The sequence below is a fragment of the Taudactylus pleione genome, unplaced genomic scaffold (assembly GCF_031769625.1).
Source record: "Taudactylus pleione unplaced genomic scaffold, aTauple2 ptg000451l, whole genome shotgun sequence".
Classification (NCBI taxonomy): domain Eukaryota; kingdom Metazoa; phylum Chordata; class Amphibia; order Anura; family Myobatrachidae; genus Taudactylus; species Taudactylus pleione.
The window spans coordinates 1,872,700-1,894,468 of NW_028284853.1; the positions used below are offsets into that span (position 1 = coordinate 1,872,700).

The following is a 21,769-nucleotide window of genomic DNA, read 5'->3' on the forward strand; positions in this document are numbered from 1 at the left end:
AGGAAGGATGAATGTAAAAATGTACCGAGACATTCTTGATAAAAATCTGCTGCCATCTACCAGGATGCTGAAGATGAAACGAGGGTGGACATTTCAGCAAGACAATGATCCCAAATACACAGCCAAGGACACTCTCAATTGGTTTCAGAGAAAGAAAATAAAGCTGCTAGAATGGCCCAGCCAATCACCTGACTTGAATCCAATTGAAAATCTATGGAAAAAACTAAAGATCAGAGTTCATAGAAGAGGCCACGGAACCTTCAAGATGTGAAGACTGTGTGTGGAAGAATGGGCCAAAATCACACCTGAGCAATGCATGCGACTAGTCTCTCCATACAGGAGGAGTCTTGAATGTGTCATTACCAACAAAGTCTTTTTGTACGAAGTATTAAATAAAGGTCAGTAAACGTGTTCAATACTTTTTCCCTGTGTCATTTCACATTATTACACATAACTTAATTCATGGACATCTATGGTCTGATTTCCTTGCATGTGTGGATTGCATGGGTTGTTGCTGACATTTATTGCCCCATTACAAATATATTTACTGAGAAAAATGTTGATGTGTTCAATACTTATTTTACTCGAGATTTTATATATATATATATATATATATATATATATATAGACATACACACAACATAAAATTTGTATTCATTTATATGGTGCCACAATGTAGTAGTGTCTAACAAAGTACATAAATAGTTGAGCAGACAAAGAACAGTGACTCACAGTGCTTGACAGTACAGGACAAGTAAATGGTATATATACATTGCTGCAACAGCGGTCATAACCCTCAAATGAGTAGCAGGGTGGCAGAAGACAAGGGTTAGCTGCCAATGTAAGGAGTATGGAGTAGAGATAGTAGTGTAAGCAAGGGTAAGAAAAGCTGGATGTAGTCAGGATGCCGGCGGTCAAAATGCCGACCGCCAGAATCCCGGCACTGAAAGTCCGGCATGGGACTAAATACCATATCATTAGCCCCACACCAAAATCCTGACGCCCGGCGTCGTGACGTGTTAGCCGTGGGGGATGGGGTGGGTTAGGTTTAGGCACCCCCCACTGGAGGGTTAGGTTTAGGCTAGGGGAAGGGGGAATTAGGGTCAGGCACCACCAGGGGGAGGTTAGGGTTAGCTCCCCCCCCCCCGGGAGGGTTAGGGTGCAGGGAGGGGGGTTAGGGATCCCCCCTCCGAATCTTAGGGTTAGGCACCCCCACAGCTTTAGCGAGCGGCCAGGTGAGGTCGCGATGGTCTTGACCATAGGGGCTTGCGCCGAGACCCTTGTGGTAGGGTCTCGTCTGCCGCAAGCCCCAGTGAGCTTTCGGCTCTAATAGAGCCGGATGCTCACCACTGACATCACTCGTGATGTCAGTAGGGCCGCCCCCAAATGGCAGGCGTTCCTTCGGGAACGTCTCCGTTTGGCCAGCCACCCTCCCTCCCCGCCTACCAAACAGGGCGAGCTGTCGATCAACATCGACAGCTGCCCAGTTTGTAGCGAGCCCCGGGGCGAGAGAATTTCTCTCTCGCTCCGGGGCTTGCGCACGCAGCGCGTGGACAGTGCCCCACCATCAACTCGCTTGCGAGCGGGTCTGAATGAGGGCCAAAGTGTGAAAACGATTCAGGTAGCTACTGCATGTACCCTTTGTCTAGCTTGACACAAGGCACATAGCTGCCCGAAACTTTGCTGAAAATGTTCAGATGAAAAAGATTTAAAAAGTTATTTCATTACATACCACCAGTGTCATAAGATTTGCCGTCGTTTCTGTCCTATCCCGGACCTTTATCAGAGCTATCAACACCACAATTACCACCAAGGTGGAACAGACAGCAATGGGTGCATCCGCCATCTTTATGCTCCTATACCAAATGGGAATAATCAGCCAGGTGAAATTTGTTAACATGGCGACCACGTGTACCACCAACGCTGAAACGCACGCCTGTAGGCAGAGAGTAATGCCTCACATTCGCCCTCCTCCCTTATGAGGCCGATGCCCAATCAGAAGTACATCCGCGTCATGCGGCTTTTCACATATTGGTAGCTATAGCAACCGGCGTCTAGATGTGATGACGTCATCCCGCAGCACTATGGTATGCGTTTCACAGTGGAACGTAGACCGCAACTCAGTAACATAGATACAGTAATGCCAACAGCGGCAACAGATATACAGTAATGCCTATAGCATATTAAAACATTACATTTCCAGTTTTTATATAACTATTTTATATGTCTATATATATATATATATATATATATATATATATACATACATACATCTATATACATATATTTACACATACATATATATCTATAATGGGTAGTACTGATATACAATATAATTTTAGTACTTAAATTACATCAGCCAATCACTAGTGTTAAAAATGCACATTTCAATCTGTCCAATTGTGCCAAGTACCGGGCTTTTTGGTCATCAAAAAATATGTAACCGGCATCCTAGTGCTCTCCAGCCCTTGTGGAACTACAAGTCCCATCCTGCCCTGCCAGCTGGACATCCACAGCATGGTATGACTGCTCAGAGCTGGGATACATAATCACACATCAAGCAGAGTGGCTGTACATTACTTCCCCCTTCCCCACTCCCTGTATGACTCCCGTTGGGCTCATCACATCCGCACCTGTGCCCCTCATTAGCTGAGGTTACCTAGTACTTCTCCAGAGCTGCCCATTCTCCCTCCTCCCCCATTCACTCAGCTCGGCTCCCTCCCAGTGATTTGTGCAGAGGTAGATCAGCAGTATCATTACATGATCTATGTTTGAAGCTGCACAGAAGGTGCTTTGGCGGAGCCAGGCGCTGCATACAAATGAGAAGTAGGGAAAGTGTGAGCCCTTCCTACCGCAAAATTCCCAATATCACAAGGTGGGAGATATTGCAGGCGGGAGCTCGCCGGCGCTTAACCCCTTCTCTGCCAGAGAGGAACTGTCACTCTTACAATGGTTTCGAATAGGAGGTTCCTAGACAGCGCTAATTGGATAGGGAAAAAAAAACAAAAAAAACCAAAACAAAAACATCCTCTCATCCGTACAGAATGCCTTTTATTTTCTCCATATATTGCCGCTAAATGTACTGGGAAGTCTACAGCTAGTAGTGGATTTTCTGTTTCAGAAAGGAGGGGGAGGAGTAGCAGCCGGAGTCAGAAGCAATCAATTAATATCCCAGCTCTATAAAACAAATCCATCTACGCCACTGAAAAGGAAAAGAAAGAAAAAAAAAAGCTCTCTGGATTCAGAGGCAGTCCTCTCGCCATCTCGGTGTGAGGTTCCATTGGCGGTATCAGGCTAGAAATTAGCTATTGTACACCAAAAACAAAAGCATATACAATTTATTTTTCATTACCGCAGATTTAAGCACATTCCTAGCTTTAATCATGTATGAATGGATTTATAATTGTTATATATATATATATATATATATATATATACATATACACACACACATACATATATGCATACTCACATCAGTGATGTGCGGTCATGTGAGGCACAGCCTTTCCTGTCTTACTTGGGTATACTACAGAGTTTTGAATATAAATATGAGAAAAATGTGAAGAAAGTATTATAAATATCTTCTTTGTATTAGTCTAATAATTTTTATAGTCAAAACTCTGGAGTAAATAGTGTATGACAGGTGAGGCACTGCCTCCCCTGCCTACCTTTTCTACACATCCCTGATCAAAACACACCAAATTTCCAGCACTATATACTGCTGCACCTTTGTATAATGCCCACATGAACCCTCAGGTACATATATGTATATGGAAATCTGGCTCTGAGCCTCCCCAGCCATTTACTCCACCTCACTTCAATCAATATATATATATATATATATATATATATTTTTTTCCCCCCCAAATGCAATGCAGGAAGAGAAGGGATTAGCACATGGCGCCGTGCAATGTGGATACAAGCACGCATGGGCAAATAATGCCAAAGGCCTGCTCATTTTATTGGTTAACCCATTAGCTGCCGATCCCGAAGAGATGATTAGAAGTAGCTCCTGGGGGTGGGCGATAAAGTCTTTCCGGGCTAGAGAAAAAAGATTTGTCATCTGCAGTGAGGCGTAACTGGGGCACGGGATCAGTCGGGTTATTCTTCGCCGGCAACGGGTCCTGATCTGTTTCTAGGCATTGTGTTCGTGCAAACATCTGTGCGTTTTGGAAAAGCAGGAGGAGGAGGAGGGGAAGGGGGGTACCAACACGACAGCAGTCCCAGGCAATTGCCTTCTGCTGCAGGCTGCTATAGTGGTGCGAGGGTGAAGCTGTGGATGAGCGAAGCTGTCACACTAGTACCCGTGTAGCGTGCTCTGCCCTGGGGTCTGTAAGTCCCACACCTGCGTCTGGCAGAACAATCAGAGCAGGGAGTGAGAGGCAGCAGCTCCTTCCTCAGGTCACCCGCTGATACAGGGAGAGGAGAGGATCTGCGCCTGGTACTAAGGGGGGGGGGGGGGGGAGGGCAAGAGAAACAGGCTGTGGAGGGTGGGGGTATAATGATCACACATGACCTGCACGGCACCACATATCACACACTCTGCTCAGGGTAGATTATGGCCCAGCTCATTCTTTGTATGCATTCAGCGGCAGGTGCACATGTAAGCTGCAGCAGAAGTAATGGGGTCACGGGCTCTGTGGCTGGCAGAGCCCTTTTATCCATGACAATGTCTAAAGCATCACTGGCAACATAATTTTCTTTCTATTATTTATTGTGAGACCCATGTAGGTTATGTTGTCATTTTTTTATTTAAAAATAAGTCATACGTTTTGCTCTAAAATGAACATCATGTTATAATTGCAGTATTAGGCCGAGATGTACTAAATAGGAAAATACGGTAAAACCCCCGAAAATGCAGTTTTCGGGGGTTTTACCGGATTCCCCATATGTACAGAGCTTGTGTCCCTATGGGCTTCTTTTCGGGATGCTCCCCCTATCGGATCCCTCCCATGAGCCCTGCGCGGCCCGCATGCAGAGAAGGACGCCAGAGGGACTTCTAGGTGTTCTCTCCGGAAGTCCTTCTGCCTGGCAGCATCGTAAAGGAGAAAGGTATATTTCCCCTTCAGTATCTATACCTGGAAGTGACGTGAGTGATGGCGATAGTGCGATTCCCTGCACATACAGTCCACCCCAAAAAATAAACTTGACCGCTCACCACGCTGCGGGCACGGTGGCTTGCTTCACTTGCCACAGGTTTATATTCCCCCCTCTATGTCCACGTGGATAGTAGGGAATGACGTTGGACAGTAACTGATGACTGGTACAAAAAAGGGGATCTATCCACTCCCATCGCAAAGGACAGCTCTTATCGGGAGAGCTGTTCTTTGCGATATTCTTGGTACATACCGCGGTATGTACCTGAAGACATGCGGGATGTACCGCAACGCTAATGCGATTCTTAGCACATCCTGCCCTAAGACACTAGGAAAGCAGTCAGATTGTTAGCTAAAACATTAATTGAGAATGTAGCCTATATTGTTCATTAGAAACCAGGGGCTTTAATAGGATGACCAGGGAGATACTGTATAGATAGAGACATCTCGCTTCCTGCTAATACACAGAGCTGTCCTCTTCCTAATAAACAGATATCACTCCTAGTATGGAGATACAATACACCATAGACCCCCTCATCCCCACACACAGACCACTCACCTACCCCAATACACAGACCACTCACCTACCCCAATACACAGACTACTTGCTTCCTCCCTAACACATAGACCCCTCACATCCCCTAATTCACAGACCACTAATTTCTTCCCCAATACAGATTACTCACCTTCCTTAATAAATAGACCTCTCACCCCCTTGGACATAGACCCCTTACCTGCGCTACGCACCCAGACCACTCATCATCACCAACACATAGACCCCTCACCTTGCGGCAACATATAGACCCATCATCTCCCTGAAACACAAATACCACACGTCCACCCCTTACCTCCCACCTACACATAGATCACTCACTTTCTCCCCAATGTACAGACCACTCAATCCCCCAACACAACCTCCCGCAACATACAAGAGCACTCACCATCACCAACCTCAACACAGAAACCCCTTGCCTCTCCCCTACACACAGACCACTCACCATCCCCAATACAGAGACCCCTTAACTCCTCTCCCCTACACACAGACCACTCACCATCCCCAATACAGAGACCCCTTAACTCCTCTCCCCTACACACAGACCACTCACCTCTCCCCCAATATGCAGACCCCTCAACCTACCACTACAGACACTATACTTCCTTCAATACACAGACTCCTCTCGTCCCCCAGTACACAGAGGGCCTGATTCAGCAAAGATCGCAGTTGCTAATACGCACGCACTCGGCCGATTGTTGCGTACTGCGCATGCACCACAGTGCGCAAACCAACCACTGCGATCGGGACTGCGATTGCAGTTACTACACAGACCCATCACAGAGTGATTGACAGGAAGTGCCGTTTGTGGATGGTAATGGGGGGGGGGGCGTTTGAACGCCTTTGCAGGGGCGTGCATAAATTATTGACTGCGATGCCCTACGCAGCCTGAGAGCGTGTGTGGAATTTAGCAATTTCTGAGTAAGGTCTGAGTAAGGTGTGCAAGTGTGCGTGAGGCTGCGATGGTACTCGATGTTACTGATGGTTTTGCAGTCTTGCTAAGGATTACGGATGTGTGTAAGGTAAAGTGGGTGTTCTTATGTAGTGCAGTGGCGGCATTGCGATTGCAATAAATTAGCATACTATCGCAGTTGAACTGCGTGTGTAAATCGCTATTTATTATCATCATTTATTTATGTGGCGCCACAAGTGTTCCGCAGCGCCTTACAAAGTACATAAACAAATTGTTGACTGGTGACTTACAGAACAATACAATAAAGGACCAGGACATGGATAATATACATTGCTACATTAGCGACCATAACACCCAGATAAGCAACAGAGCATAAGCAACCAAGTGTTAGGTGTCCTAGTGGTAAGAAGTAGATGAAACTAAAGTAGGGAGAAGCACAAGAGGGTAGAGGGCCCTGCTCGTAAGAGCTTACATTCTAAAAGGGAGGGGAACACAAAACAGGTTTGTCACAGATGGGGTAAACAGGGAGCAAGGAGCAGGTAACAGCAGGTTAGGATGATAGCTGGAAGGCTTTGATGAAATAGTGGGTCTTGAGAGCCCGTTTGAAGGATTGCAAAGCTGTGGAGAGTGATGGGGAGTGGGAGAGAGTTTCAAAGGTGGGGAGCAGTACGGGCAAAATCTTGGAGGTGGGAGTGGGAGAAAGTAATCAGTTGGCATGAAAGGCGGCGTGCATTAGTTGAACGAAGAGAGCGGACAGGAGAGTGAAGGGAGATGAGATCAGAGAGGGCTTTGTAAGCGACCGTGAGAACCTTAAATTGGGTTCTGAAAGGGAAGAGGAGACAGTGGAGGGCTTGTAGAAGAGGTGAGGCAGATGTAGATCATTTGGAGAGGAAGATAAGCCGTGCAGCAGCATTAAGGACAGACTGGAGAGGAGAGAGATGGGATTTGGGGAGGCCAAGAGGAGGTTACAGTAGTCCAATCTGGAGATGACCAGTGAGTGTATGAGGGTTTTAGTAGCATCCTGGGTGACAGAGTCTGATCTTGGAAATATTTTTGAGATGGAAACAACAGGACTGCGAAAGGTTCTGGATATGTGGTTTGAAGGAGAGGGATGAGTCCAGGATAACACCAAGACAGCGCACTTTGGGGCTAGATGAGATAGTTATGCCATCAATTGATAAAGAAATAGTGGGAAGTGAGGTTATACCGTATGGGAGGGTGGGAAGACGATCAGCTCTGTCTTAGACATATTAAGTTTAAGAAATCGCTGGGACATCCAGGAAGAGACAGCAGAGAGACAGTTGGAGATACGAGTCAGAAGACAGGGGGAGAGATCAGCGGCCGCACTGTGCGTGCGCAAGCCCCGGAGCGAGAGACAAAATCTCTCGCTCTGTGACTCACTACAAAAGGGGCGGCTGTCGATGTTGATCGACAGCTCGCCCCGTTTTGTAGGCGTGGCAGGGGGGTGGCTTCACAAATGAGAGGCGTTCCCAAGCAAACGCCTGCCGTTTGTGGGCGGCCCCACTGACATCACCAGCGATGTCAGTGAGAGAGCTTCTGGGTCTATTAGAGCCAGAAGCTCTCTGGGGCTTGCGGCCACGAGACCCTATCACAAGGGTCTCGTCGCAAGCCCGATGGTCGCGATGGTCTTGACCATTGCGACCATCATCCTGGCCGCTCGCAATAGCTGTGGGTGGTCAAATAAAACCACCCAGATTCAGAGCGTTCGTCTCTGAATCAGGACCAGTGTCACGTAGACCAAGGGAGTGACGGATATGCAGCAGGAGAGGGTGGTCCACAGTGTTGAAAGCAGCAGAGAGATCAAGGAGAATGAGCAGAGAGTAGTGGCCTTTGGCAGCAAGGAGGTCGTTGCTGACTTTCGTAAGGGCAGTTTCAGTGGAGTGGAGAGAATGGAAGCCAGACTGAAAAGGGTCAAGGAGGGAGTGGGAGGAAAGAAAAGCTGTAAGGCAGTTGTAGACAATCCGCTCAAGAAGTTTGGAGGCAAAAGGGAGGAGAGCGATGGGTCGGTAGTTAGAGAGAAGATTAGGATCAAGGGTAGGTTTTTTAAGAATGGGGGAGACAAGGGCATGCTTGAATGCAGAAGGAACAGTGCCTGATGAGACAGAGAGGTTAATGAGGTGGGCAAGATGGGAGCAGGCAGAAGGAGAAAGGTAGCAGAGGAGACGGGAAGTGATAGGATCAAGGGGGGAGGACCGGTTGAGGGACATGACTTCCTCTCCAGATACAGGGGAGAAGGATGTTAAGAGTTGGTAAAGTTGATGGGGAGGGGTGATCTGGGAAAGGAGGAGGTGGAGAGCTGGGGGACTGGTTGGATATGATTTCCTGATGTATGGAATTAATTTTAGATGTAAAGTAGGTAGCAAAGTCAAGGGCAGAGAGCAAGGAGGGGAGACGGGGAGATGTTGGGGGGCGAAGGAGGGAGTTGAAAGTGGTGAAGAGGCGCTGGGGATTAGAGGACTGAGAGGAGATGAGGTTCTATTGCATTCGTAGTTCCGTTCCGTAGTGAATCAGGCCCAGAGCCCTCACTTCCCAATACACAGACTCTTTACCACCCCTAATATACAGACCACTCACCACCCCCAACACATATACCACTCACCTACCTTAATACGAAAAAACCTTGACTTCACCCCCCCAAGACAGACCTCACCGCCCACCCCCATAACAAAGACCACTCATGCAGACCTCTCCCCAACAATACACAGATTGCTCATATCCCACAATATTCAGACCACCTCATCGCCCCCCCTAATACACTGCTTCCTTACCTGCTGCAAATACCCACATCTCACTTCTTACAAATATTAACAGTGACCTAATCCTAATATACAAACATCACACTCCTGATCCCAAGGACCTCTAACCATCCTCCTAATGCACAGACATAATGGCATATACCTCTCCCATCCTCCTAATACACAGACATAAGCATACAGACCTCCTAATAAACAGACATTAGATCATAGATCCTAACACAGAGACATAAGGTAATTTACCTCTCCACTCCTCCTATTCACAGACCTCTTCCCTCCTCCTAATACACAGTCATAAGGTACAAATCTCTTCCCTCCTCCTGGTACAGAGACATAAAGTACAGACCTCTTCCCTCCTCCTAATGCACAGACATATGGGTAAAGTTACTAAAGTGAGAGTTTTAAGAGGTGGAGATGTTGCCCATAGCAACCAGATTCTACTTAACATTTAACTAGCATCTTCTAGAATATAATAGGTAGAATCTCCACTTCTAAAAACTCTCACTTTAGTAAATTTATCCCCAAAAGGTACAGACCTCTCCCCTCCTCCTAATACATAGATCTCTCTCCTCCTCCTAATACACAGATCTCTCCCCTCCTCCTAATACACAGAAATAAGGGCATAGACCTCTCCCCTACTCCTTATACACAGACATACAGATGTGTCCTGATACATCTTTGCTACGTATGCAGCAAATCGCGCCACGCATAGTGCAAAGGCGTGCGTCTGTGAGCGGATAGGTGCACTGCGTTTGCACCCGCACCTCCATAGGATGCGTGGTGCGATCGCAGTGTGCGCTATAGCGGAACGTAGCGTATTCTCCCGTGGGTAATCGCATGGCGCGATGTAGCAGGACACATCTGACATAAGAGCATAGACTTCGCCCCTCCTCCTAATACACAGACATAAGTGCATAGACCCCCTCCCCTCCTCCTAATACACAGATCTCTCCCATCCTCCTAACACAGACATAAGGTCATAGACCTCTCCCCTCCTCCTAATACACAGACATAAGAGCATATACCTCTCCCCTCCTCCTAATACACAGACATAAGAGCATATACCTCTCCCCTCCTCTGGCAAGGGATTTAACATAGGAGTCAAAATACCAACGACTATGTTAATCCCGATGCCGGAACGCCGATAGGACGCCGGACCGATCATCCTCTGCCAGGGGTGAGCATACACTTAGCCGAGGATGAGGGGGGGTTAGGTTTAGGGACCCCCGGGGGGGCTTAGGCACCCCACCGGGGAAGCTTAGGTTAGGGGTAGCTAGGTTTAGGCACTAGGGGGGAGGCTAGGGTTAGGCAATCCCCCGGCAGGGTTAGGTTTAGGGTGCGGGGGTTAGGTTTAGGCACTAATGGAGGGAGGTTAGGGTCAGGCACCCCTAAGGGAGGGTCAGGGTTAGGGGGGTGGGAGAGGGGTAGGGATAGCATACTTACCTGCGCTGTCTGGATTTTCACCCATCGGGCTGCCGGCGTCGGGATTTGAACCACCGGGCTAATGTCCGGCGGTCATTCATCCCACACAGACATAAGGGCATAACCTTCTTTCCTCCTAATACACAGACAAAAGCATAAACTTCTTTCCACCTAATACACAGACATAAGGGCATAAACTTCCCTCCTCCTAATTCACAGACATAAGGGCATAAACTTTCCTCCTCCTATTACACAGACATAAGGGAATAGACCACTTCCTTCCACCTAATACAGACATAAGGGCATAAACTTCCTTCCACCTAATACACAGACATAAGGGCATAAACTTCCCTCCACCTAATACACAGACATAAGAGCATAAACTTCCCTCCACCTAATATACAGACATAAGGGCATAAACTTCCCTCCACCTAATACACAGACATAAGAGCATAAACTTCCCTCCACCTAATACACACACATAAGGGCATAAACTTCCCTCCACCTAATATACAGACATAAGGGCATTAACTTCCCTCCACCTAATACACAGACATAAGAGAATAAACTTCCCTCCACCTAATACACAGACATAAGAGCATAAACTTCCCTCCACCTAATACACACACATAAGGGCATAAACTTCCCTCCACCTAATACACAAACATAAGGGAATAGACCTCTCCTCTCCTACTAATACACAGACATAAGGGAATAGACCTCTCCCCTCCTACTAACACACAGACATAAGGGAATAGACCTCTCCCCTCCTACTAACACAAACATAAGAGAATAGACCACTTCCTTCCACCTAATACACAGACATAAGGGCATAGACCTCTACCCTACTACTAATACAGAGACATAAGGGAATAGACCTCTCCCTTCCTCCTAATACACACACTACGGAATAGACCTCTTCCTCATCTTCTAATACACAGACAAAAGGGAATAGACGTCTCCACTTCTACTAACACAGCCTTACGTGTATAGACCTCTACCCTCCTAATACAAAGACATAAGGGCATATACCTCTCCCCTCCTAATACACAGACATAAGGGAGTAGACCTCTCCCCTGCAACTAAAGGCCCCCATACATCAGCGATCAGAAAACCACAATTGAACAATTTGAATCTGCGCCCATACATTACAGTTCATTTTCAGCAAACACAGATCTTCCAATCATGAAAGGCCCATCAATTTACTAATAACGGTCTGCAAATCTGCTGATCATGTCCATACACTAGCAATCTACAGCCCCAATCCATCTGTGACATCCAACATGTTGGACAATCTGATTTAACAATTCCAATCACTTTTTGGTTGCAATCTGTGAAGCCCATACATTGCAGATTTGCCACGAACGATTGCGGATGTATGGGGGGGGGCCTTTATACACAGACATAAGGGCATAGACCTATCCCCTCCTCCTAACACACATAAATAAAGGCCTATACCTCTACCCTCCATCTAATACACAGACATAAGAGAACTCGTGGGTAATTAACAAACAGCCATACTACTCCCACAGGAATCTGAATTTTGGCAGATAACCTTTATTTTCTATTGGATCAGTTATTTTCCTACATCTGTATGCAACTTGTGGGAAATTATTTGCCTTTTCTGTTCACTGCAGCATTAATATCCTACATATAGCAAAAACAAATAGTGTCAAACTTTTGCCTAATTGTCTAATATATACCCCAATTTCTTGTCATGCGAAGGTACAATGCCGTCTGTCAATTACCCCAGTCGGTGCTCATATCAGCCCTTTAAAGTGACCATGAGTTGTCTAAAAAATACCCCACAAATGTCTTTAATTAACCCCATGGGGGATTTTCCAGACACAATTTTGTTTTTTCTCTTGTATCTACTGTGGGATAACAGTCAGAAAATGTATCAGAATAATGACTAGGCATGAGAGGATTTCATACAAAAAAAAATAAAAATGTAAAAAAAAAAATCTAGGTAGTATTAAGTTACGGCAAAATTTTCATTTTTGTCTGAAAATTACCCAGTTACCCTAAGGGCATAGACCTCTCCCCTCCTTCTAATACACAGACATAAGGTCATAGACCTCTCCCCTCCTCCTAATACACAGACATAAGGTCATAGACCTCTCCCCTCCTTCTAATACACAGACAAAAGGTCATAGACCTCTCCCCTCCTCCTAATACACAGACATAAGGGCCTATACCTCTCCCCTCTTTGTAATACACAGACATAAGGGCATAGACCTCTCCCCTCCTCCTAATACACAGACATAAGGACATAGACCTCTCCCCTCCTCCTAATACAGACATAAGGTCATAGACCTCTCCCCTCCTCCTCCTAATACAGATATAAGGTCATAGACCTCTCCCCTCCTCCTAATACACAGACATAAGGTCATAGATCTCTCCCCTCCTCCTAATACACAGACATAAGGACATAGACCTCTCCCCTCCTCCTAATACAGACATAAGGTCATAGACCTCTCCTCTCCTCCTAATACAGACATAAGGTCATAGACCTCTCCCCTCCTCCTAATACACAGACATAAGGGCATAGATCTCTCCCCTCCTCCTAATACACAAAAATAAGGGCCTATACCTCTACCCTCCATCTAATACACAGACATAAGGGCCTAGACCTCTCCCCTCCTCCTAATACACAGACATAAGGGCCTAGACCTCTCCCCTCCTCCTAATACACAGACATAAGGGCATAGATCTCTCCCCTCCTCCTAATACACAGACATAAGGGCATAGATCTCTCCCCTCCTCCTAATACACAGACATAAGGGCCTAGACCTCTCCCCTCCTTCTAATACACAGACATAAGGGCATAGATCTCTCCCCTCCTCCTAATACACAGACATAAGGGCATAGATCTCTCCCCTCCTAATGATGTTTCACTACCACAAAACACACAACCTCTCATCTGCTTGTAAAACGCAGAGTTATCAGAAAGTGTACCTCTCACCTCTTCTATATTCACTATCTAGGACTCAGCCCTGGTCTTGGAATAGATAAATCTATAGCACCTGACACCATGACTGTAGGCTCATTATAAAGCATACATATGGCCGGGTTCCATTAGGTAATACATTACCGGTGCAGCCCAGTAATCTGGATTGTTAGAAACCACTTTTAACTGTTCCATTTATAGACGGCTGACAAAGAGAGCTGGGATACAAGACATCATGTGTCTGGGCTCCTGTCCATGATGATTGCTTATGTATGCTGGCCAACAAGATGTTACCAGTCTCTTGTCAGGAGGTTTCAGTCCCAGACAGTCCCAGAATTCCCTCTCCCTGGGGTCTCTTCTATCCTTTGGAAACAGATGGTCCCTTTAAGGTTTAGATTAAAAAAAAAAAAAAAACAACCACCCAATCTTACACTATAGATGAGTGAGAGAAAGGAAAGACGGGTGCAGGCGATCCCTTACATGTCCCAAGAATCCGGAAGCTCATCGCTCGTTTAAATAAACGTTGGGACTGGCTAAAGCAAATGTGCCACCAAGTGACCAGAGGGGCATTTCAGCCCTGGGCCGTACCCTCCATACTCAATCTCTACCTAAACTACACTCTTAAGGTGCCTACACACTAGATGATATGTGTAGGCAGCAGTGCGACCGGCCACCCCCGCCGATGGGTCGACATGACTGGTTGCCCGTGCACACTAGACGATCTGGTGCCCGACATGTTGGCCCCTGCCGCATCCCACTGAATGGGTTCGTCAGCCACATCGTCAGGTTGGCCCTACATGCAGGCAAACCTGACTGATGCGACTGACGACCCACGGGAGCGAGCACCGGACGACATAGAGCATACACAGGAAACTATTTAGAAGGATATGTCGTTCTGATGCTTCAGAATCGGGGATATCGTTCCAAGAATAGTCTAGTGTGTACGCAGCTTTACAATGCAATAATGATATTTGCTGTCTTCACCAACACAGCCCAACCCCCTTTCTCACGTTTTGGAGGCAACGGCCCTATGGAAAAGGTGGTGACTGTTTTAATGTGAAGCTCACATACCTGTGGGAGAGACATTTATTTTCCTGGAGGTTTTCTGTACGGTGTTGAAGGAGCCTTCCAAGATCCTGGATTGAATCCGCTTTTAGATCAATAAGGGGACGCTCTACGCCAACGAGCCAGACCCGCAGAAGATATTAAGGCCTGCCAGCAACATCTTATGAGGGGTGGGCCACAAAACACATGGCTTGACCGAAGACAGGTCACATCTACTGTTTTCATAGGGTCAAGTAGGTGGACTTACAGCCATAGAGGAGCCAGATGTAGCTTAAGGCCAATTAGAGGGAAAAAACAAGCAAAAAACTTCTGCTTCTCCTCCCAGAACCCTTCCTTTCTCTCCTCCAACCGCCAGAAGAGCAGGAGGGTCCTAGAAAGTCCAGTCCATGGATGTGCCATCGGCAGAGAGACAGGCAGAGAGGATCTTTCTCGGCCCCTCAGATTGTGTTTTGGAGACTGACGGTCAGGCTGTATCCTCTGTCTGTTCTCAGGTGCAGTCATGTAGTGTGTGGCCGCAGTAGCCCACTGATTGCTGAACGGTGCTGGTCATTGACCAATACAGGTGGAGGAGGGGATAGTGCCCAGTTAAATCGCCCCCACTGGATCTGCCCTTCTCCTCTTTCATGTCTTCAATGTGTTTGTTGTGTAGTGCTCATAACTGTATGCACCAGACAGAATACATATTAGGAGTGCGGGGTCATGATGTAGTGTATGTGAGCAGTATAATAAGGAAGGGCAATACATATCAGGAATGTACAATGATTATACATAGATTATATTACACTCCAGCTGTGTACAGCTCTGACTACAGTTGCATGTGCTGTATATAAAAACCTAATATATACCTATAATGTACACCTATAATGTTAATCTTGATTCAAATTGTAAAGCGCGACAGAATTTGCTGCGCTATATAAGAAATTGTTAATAAATAAACTGTTAATAAATATATAATACATGGTTTTACAAAGAATACAAATATTTGTTTGCAGTTAGCGCCTCTCACGAGGGATGGGCATCGGAGACCAAAGGTTCGCAACATTCAATGTTTTTAACCCGATGATGAGGGTTTTGCCATTTATTGCAATGATTGTCACCATCGCTTGCTGTGTTCCGATGTTCAATACACCACACAGAGAAACACTGGCTCAGAGGGCCGTGACCCTTTGTGCATGTGCACAAGTGTACCATCGATGGCTCAAACTATCGAAAGGTTTACAAAGGATTTTTACATGCCATCATACCACCCTTTCCGATGGCCATACGCACGTCCACAACAGTCCCACACGACAGATTTCTTACGCACGGCTGCCGCTCAGAAAAGCCCAATTCACGCAAAGGAGAGATCCAAAAAACATCTCCCCGACTCAGAATCACACAGTGACGCGCAAAAATGTGCAAATTCACTTCTGTGTATGGGCGGTTTGCTAAAACAATCGCTATTTGTGGCCACATAGGGAACTGCGTCCGGCCTCAAAATCAGGCCCCCAATCTCTATCTATTGTGCTGTCTCACACAGTACATATATAAAAGGACAAAACCAAATAGCCTATGAGGCATTAATTCTGCCATTTCTGAAGTGTCACATGTCCGTTGTATTCATCCCACATTCCCAGTGGCAGAATACAAGCCGTTTTCCCACAAATTATTACTTTAAAAATAAAAAAACCTTAGGATCGTTTAAAGCCCCTCTTCTTTGTTTGCATGTGGCCCCATCCTAATGCAGTTGTCGTTCTGGGAAAATTAGAAAAAGACCTTTAAACAACTATGAGTTGTAGAGTGTCTTGGAGAGAAATAAAGTACCAACCAATCAGCTCCTAATCGTCATTTTACAGGCTGCCTTTGAAGAATGAGAGTTAGGAACCAATTGGTTGATCCTTTATCTCTCTCCAACACTTGATACAACTCTCCCCTAAGTGCCTCATGTATGAAGGTGACACTCATACATGTATGCTGAAGGCTCCTTTTTCTATGGATATTAATTGGCTTTCCTACGATTTCTGTGTTCCAGACCTTGTACTTTGTAAAGCGTGGAGTCTGGCCAAATAGCTCTGCATGGAGTGGCTGTTCCAGGAGGTCAGAGGGAGGGGGGAGAGTAACGCAGGCTCTAAAACTCAACATGGAAAAATGTAATATAGCAACACAGCTGCTCCACCACCGGAAAAGCTGCGATGCTGAGACATGTATGTTTACTTATAAATAATTGCCAGCACAAGGGGTGTACGTGGCAGTGGCTAAAAGCCTTTAAAATGTTTACTTCCCATATTCTTCTATATATAACTAAATATTGCCTCACGTAAGGGCTGGGAACTGAAATGAACACCGGCAGTGGATTTTCACCTTCAGGCAACATTCATTTGTTCCTTTGCAAATGCCGCATGTAACTTTTATTATCATTCTAGCTTGCTTTTGTGCTTTATATCATTTCTTTTTGTGCCTCATACCTCAGTAATGTCACTACATCCAAGTGAATTGATAAGCAGCAGACAAATTAATTTTGGTTAGGCCCAACGAACAAACAAAACAAAATGTCTGCCTCGTCTATGCATATAGAGGGGCACTGTAATATAGTACAGCTTCTTTTGTATTAAACGCAAAAGGAAAATATTAGGGGGGAAAGTTATCAAATCTTGGACAGAAATAAAATACCAATCAGTTTCTGTCATTTTAAAGGCTGAAGGCTGAAGAATTACAGCTAGAAGCTGACTGGTTGGTACTTTATCTCTCTCCATGCTTTCAAATATCTCCCTCCAAGTATTCTGGTGAAGGGTGGAAATGATGAAATCGTGAAATATTGTGATGGAATGAATATATGACAGCTAGGTCACCCGTACCTCGTTCTCAGTGGTGTGCATTTTCTATAATCATCTGTCCACAGCACCAGTCTCACCAAATCTCTCTCTATACTGTGTGTATATTATATATATATTATATAAGTCCCCATTTAAGAGGTGCCTATTCATTTGGGCTAATCTCTTGGTCCACTGGATGGATTTTGATTTGGTCTTCACCATTCTGCACTGGTTGAGGAAAGTTTAGGTGTATAAACCATTCATCTGTGATAAAAGGGAGCCGAGCAGTGACAATTTTAATGAAGCAAAGTCACAGAAAAAAAATCTTGCACCAAGCTGCAATATAGGAGACGGCCAGGGTGCTGAAAGATTAAGAGACAGTGAAAGCCAATCAGAGATAGCAATGTGCCGTGTTGCTTAGCAGCAGCCTAGAGAGGGGAGGGGAGTCAGGGACTGAACAGAGTGATGTCTGAGGCAGACAGAGAATGAGAGATAGTATCCAAAGAACCCATGAAGATCCCCTGATGTAGACACAGTAGCCAGGAAGGACGCAGGAGGCATAGCCATCAGGAATTACAGAAAACAACAACCGGAACACCATCAAATGATTTCTATTTGATGGTGACAAACATCGGACCACCTTCATCAAATAATAAAAACACTACCATCGGAACAAAAACATTGATGGTTAGTAACCATCGGATTCCGATGTCCACACCTACACTGACCTTGCAGACGGACTCCGGCCACCACTCCTTTACAGTAAAGTGCTCCCTCTCCAGCGTGATATTCCCACTCAGCCACATGCCCTCGGTGAACAGAAGTCACCTCCCATGGAAGTCAACGCTGTTCTCAGACAGGGGTACCACGGCGAGGAAGCTCAACAGGAAGACCAGGAAATACAGGGTACATTGTGCAAAGAGGACACTGCTCAGCGCCATGTTCGGCAGCTGGGGAGGGGTGTGCATGGAGGCTGCGGAAATATGCACAGGTGCCCCAGCCCCGGGGACATGCTGCTGATAATGCTTACGGTAGCTGCAATACAAATCTCTCATCCATGATCCTCCTGCCCTTCCCAGTACATCCCAATGGCCAGGCCCCAGCCAGCTGCAGGGCAACAGCAAAGGGTGTTATGGTGACGCTGGTGAGATGCAGGGGACAGGAGTGAGAAGCAGGGGGTTGTGGTGAGATGCAGGGGACAGGAGTGAGAAGCAGGGGGTTGTGGTGAGATGCAGGGGACAGGAGTGAGAAGCAGGGGGTTGTGGTGAGATGCAGGGGACAGGAGTGAGAAGCAGGGGGTTGTGGTGAGATGCAGGGGACAGGAGTGAGAAGCAGGGGGTTGTGGTGAGATGCAGGGGACAGGAGTGAGAAGCAGGGGGTTGTGGTGAGATGCAGGGGACAGGAGTGAGAAGCAGGGGGTTGTGGTGAGATGCAGGGGACAGGAGTGAGAAGCAGGGGGTTGTGGTGAGATGCAGGGGACAGGAGTGAGAAGCAGGGGGTTGTGGTGAGATGCAGGGGACAGGAGTGAGAAGCAGGGGGTTGTGGTGAGATGCAGGGGACAGGAGTGAGAAGCAGGGGGTTGTGGTGAGATGCAGGGGACAGGAGTGAGAAGCAGGGGGTTGTGGTGAGATGCAGGGGGTTGTGGTGAGATGCAGGGAACAGGAGTGAGAAGCAGGGGGTTGTGGTGAGATGCAGGGGACAGGACTGAGAAGCAGGGGGTTGTGGTGAGATGCAGGGGACAGGACTGAGAAGCAGGGGTTTGTGGTGAGATGCAGGGGACAGGAGTGAGAAGCAGGGGGTTGTGGCGAGATACAGGGGACTGTGGTGACATGGCGTAAGTTGTTATGCAGGGGGCTTTGGCAAGATGAAATTGCTCAGGTGTGAAGCCGGGGCAGGTCGCTAGTACATAGTATTTTCTTATGGTGCATACACACGGTACAACTTGCTTGATCATAAATATTGTTGAACGATTTTTTCTTTTTTAAAAGTAAACAATATCGTTGAACGATATCTGACAGTATTTAAATGATGATATCGGCCAAGTTGGCCTGCATGTACGGTCAACCTCAGATATCGTTATCGTCCATACGGCCACGCGCATTGTTGGTCATCCAATGCAAAAAAGTAAATGGATATGAACAATGGGGGTCATTCAGACCCGCTCGCAAGCAAATTTCGCTCGCTAGCGGGTCAATGTTGTGATACTGCACATGCGCGAGACCCGGCGAGCAACGAGAAATACGTCGCTCGGGGTCTCGCACCAAAGGGGGCGTGCTGTCGATGGTGACTGACAGCACGCCCCCTTTGGTGTGCGTGGTGGCCAGACGGAGGCGTTCCCATGGGAACGCCTACCGTCTGAGTCCGGCCCTACTGACATCAGTAATGATGTCAGTGGGAGTGATTTTGGCTCTGATAGAGCCAAAATCACTCCTGGGCTTGCGGCAGCGAGACCCTACCGCAGGGTCTCGTCGCAAGCCCGATGGTCGCGATGGTCTTTGACCATCGCAGCCATCATCTTGGACGCTTGCTATAGCTGTGGGTGGTAACCCACAGCTATGCGAGCGTCCATGAGGACGCTCCAAAAAAAGGTAGGAGGGCCCTGATTCAGAGCGAGCGCTCTGGTCAGAGCGTTCAGCTCTGAATCAGGCCCAATATACCGATAAACTATATAGTTCATATCGTCCTGCAAAGTTGGGCCGCGTGTATGCACCAATACTCTAGTGGCTAACTGACGGACTGGGTGAATCCCACCCCAATACACACTGGTGCAGACATTTTGTGAAGTACGCCCATATTCATGAAAACGCAGCCTATCCATTCACTGAGTGTCTCATGCCTCAACAATGTCAATAGTTCCAAGAGAATTGACGGTCACCATTCTAAATAATCCTGGCTCATCAGTGTGCGTGTACTGTAGATAAGACAAACCATGAAACTGTCCCTTTAAGTGCTCTTTTCTGTTACCACCCATTCTACCCCGCTCTGAGCTGCATAGGGGAAAGCTGCCATTGCTCTGTGCTTCATATACCTCACAGGGGGCACCAGTAGATCATATAAACAGACTGGCAGTGGGACGTGGGGCTGCTTTGTGGCACATAGATATTATGGGCAGGATCCCCCCTGAGGATGGGGAGAGCGGGTCTGCTTTGCTGGCACTTAGCAACTACTTACAGATGAAAAATGAATTGCTGTAATTATAAGTAACTTAATGGCATATCAGAAGACTCAGAGAGAGGGCTGATTGGCTGGGAGCTGTAATGGAAGAGTCACACACTGTGTAGAGGTCTGATGCTGGAACCAGTAATGCTTTATATACCACTGGCCACAGTCTGCTGTGTCGTAATAGAATACAGACAGTACTGTACACCAGGGGGTATATTTACTAAAGTGCGGATTTTTAGAAGTGGAGATGTTGCCCATAGCAACCAATCAGATTTTAGCTATTATCTTCTAGAAGGTGCTAGATACATGTTAAGTAGAATCGGATTGGTTACCAAGGGCAACATCTCCACTTCTACAAACCCGCTTTAGTAAATATACCCCCAGGAGAACACACTGCTAGGTATTCACACTGACAGTACTAGGAGTCTGTACACCAGGAGAAGACACTGCTAGGTGTACACACTGACAGTACTAGGAGTCTGTACACCAGGAGAGGATACTGCTAGGTATACACACTGACAGTACTAGGAGTCTGTACACCAGGAGAACACACTGCTAGGTATTCACACTGACAGTACTAGGAGTCTGTACACCAGGAGAACACACTGCTAAGTATACACACTGACAGTACTATGAGCCTGTACACTGAGGAAGACACTGCTAGGTATATACACTGACAATACTATCTATACACTGGGGGAAGACACTACTAGGTATACACACTGACAGTACTAGGAGTCTGTACACCAGGAGAGGATACTGTTAGGTATACACACTGACAGTACTATGAGCCTGTACACCAGGAGAAGACACTGCTAAGTATACACACTGACAGTACTATGAGCCTGTACACTGAGGAAGACACTGCTAGGTATATACACTGACAATACTATCTATACACTGGGGGAAGACACTACTAGGTATACACACTGACAGTACTAGGAGTCTGTACACCAGGAGAGGATACTGCTAGGTATACACACTGACAGTAGTAGGAGTCTGTACACCAGGAGAGGATACTGCTAGGTATACACTCTGACAG

The 21,769-nt window shown here is 46.7% G+C and overlaps 1 protein-coding gene across 3 annotated transcripts in view; it reads right to left on the reverse strand.

The window, feature by feature from the left end:
• Window positions 1-21,769, reverse strand: part of RAI1 (retinoic acid induced 1) — a 164,231-nt gene that overhangs the window by 39,292 nt on the left and 103,170 nt on the right. Inside the window, exon 1 of one of the 3 annotated variants that reach the window (XM_088448136.1) lies at window positions 14,780-14,957. The exons of the other annotated variants lie outside the window; for them this stretch is intronic. The gene's annotated coding sequence lies outside the window, so the exon portion shown is untranslated. Of the gene's footprint in view, window positions 1-14,779; window positions 14,958-21,769 lie in introns of those variants that run through there. 3 annotated transcript variants of the gene reach the window in all.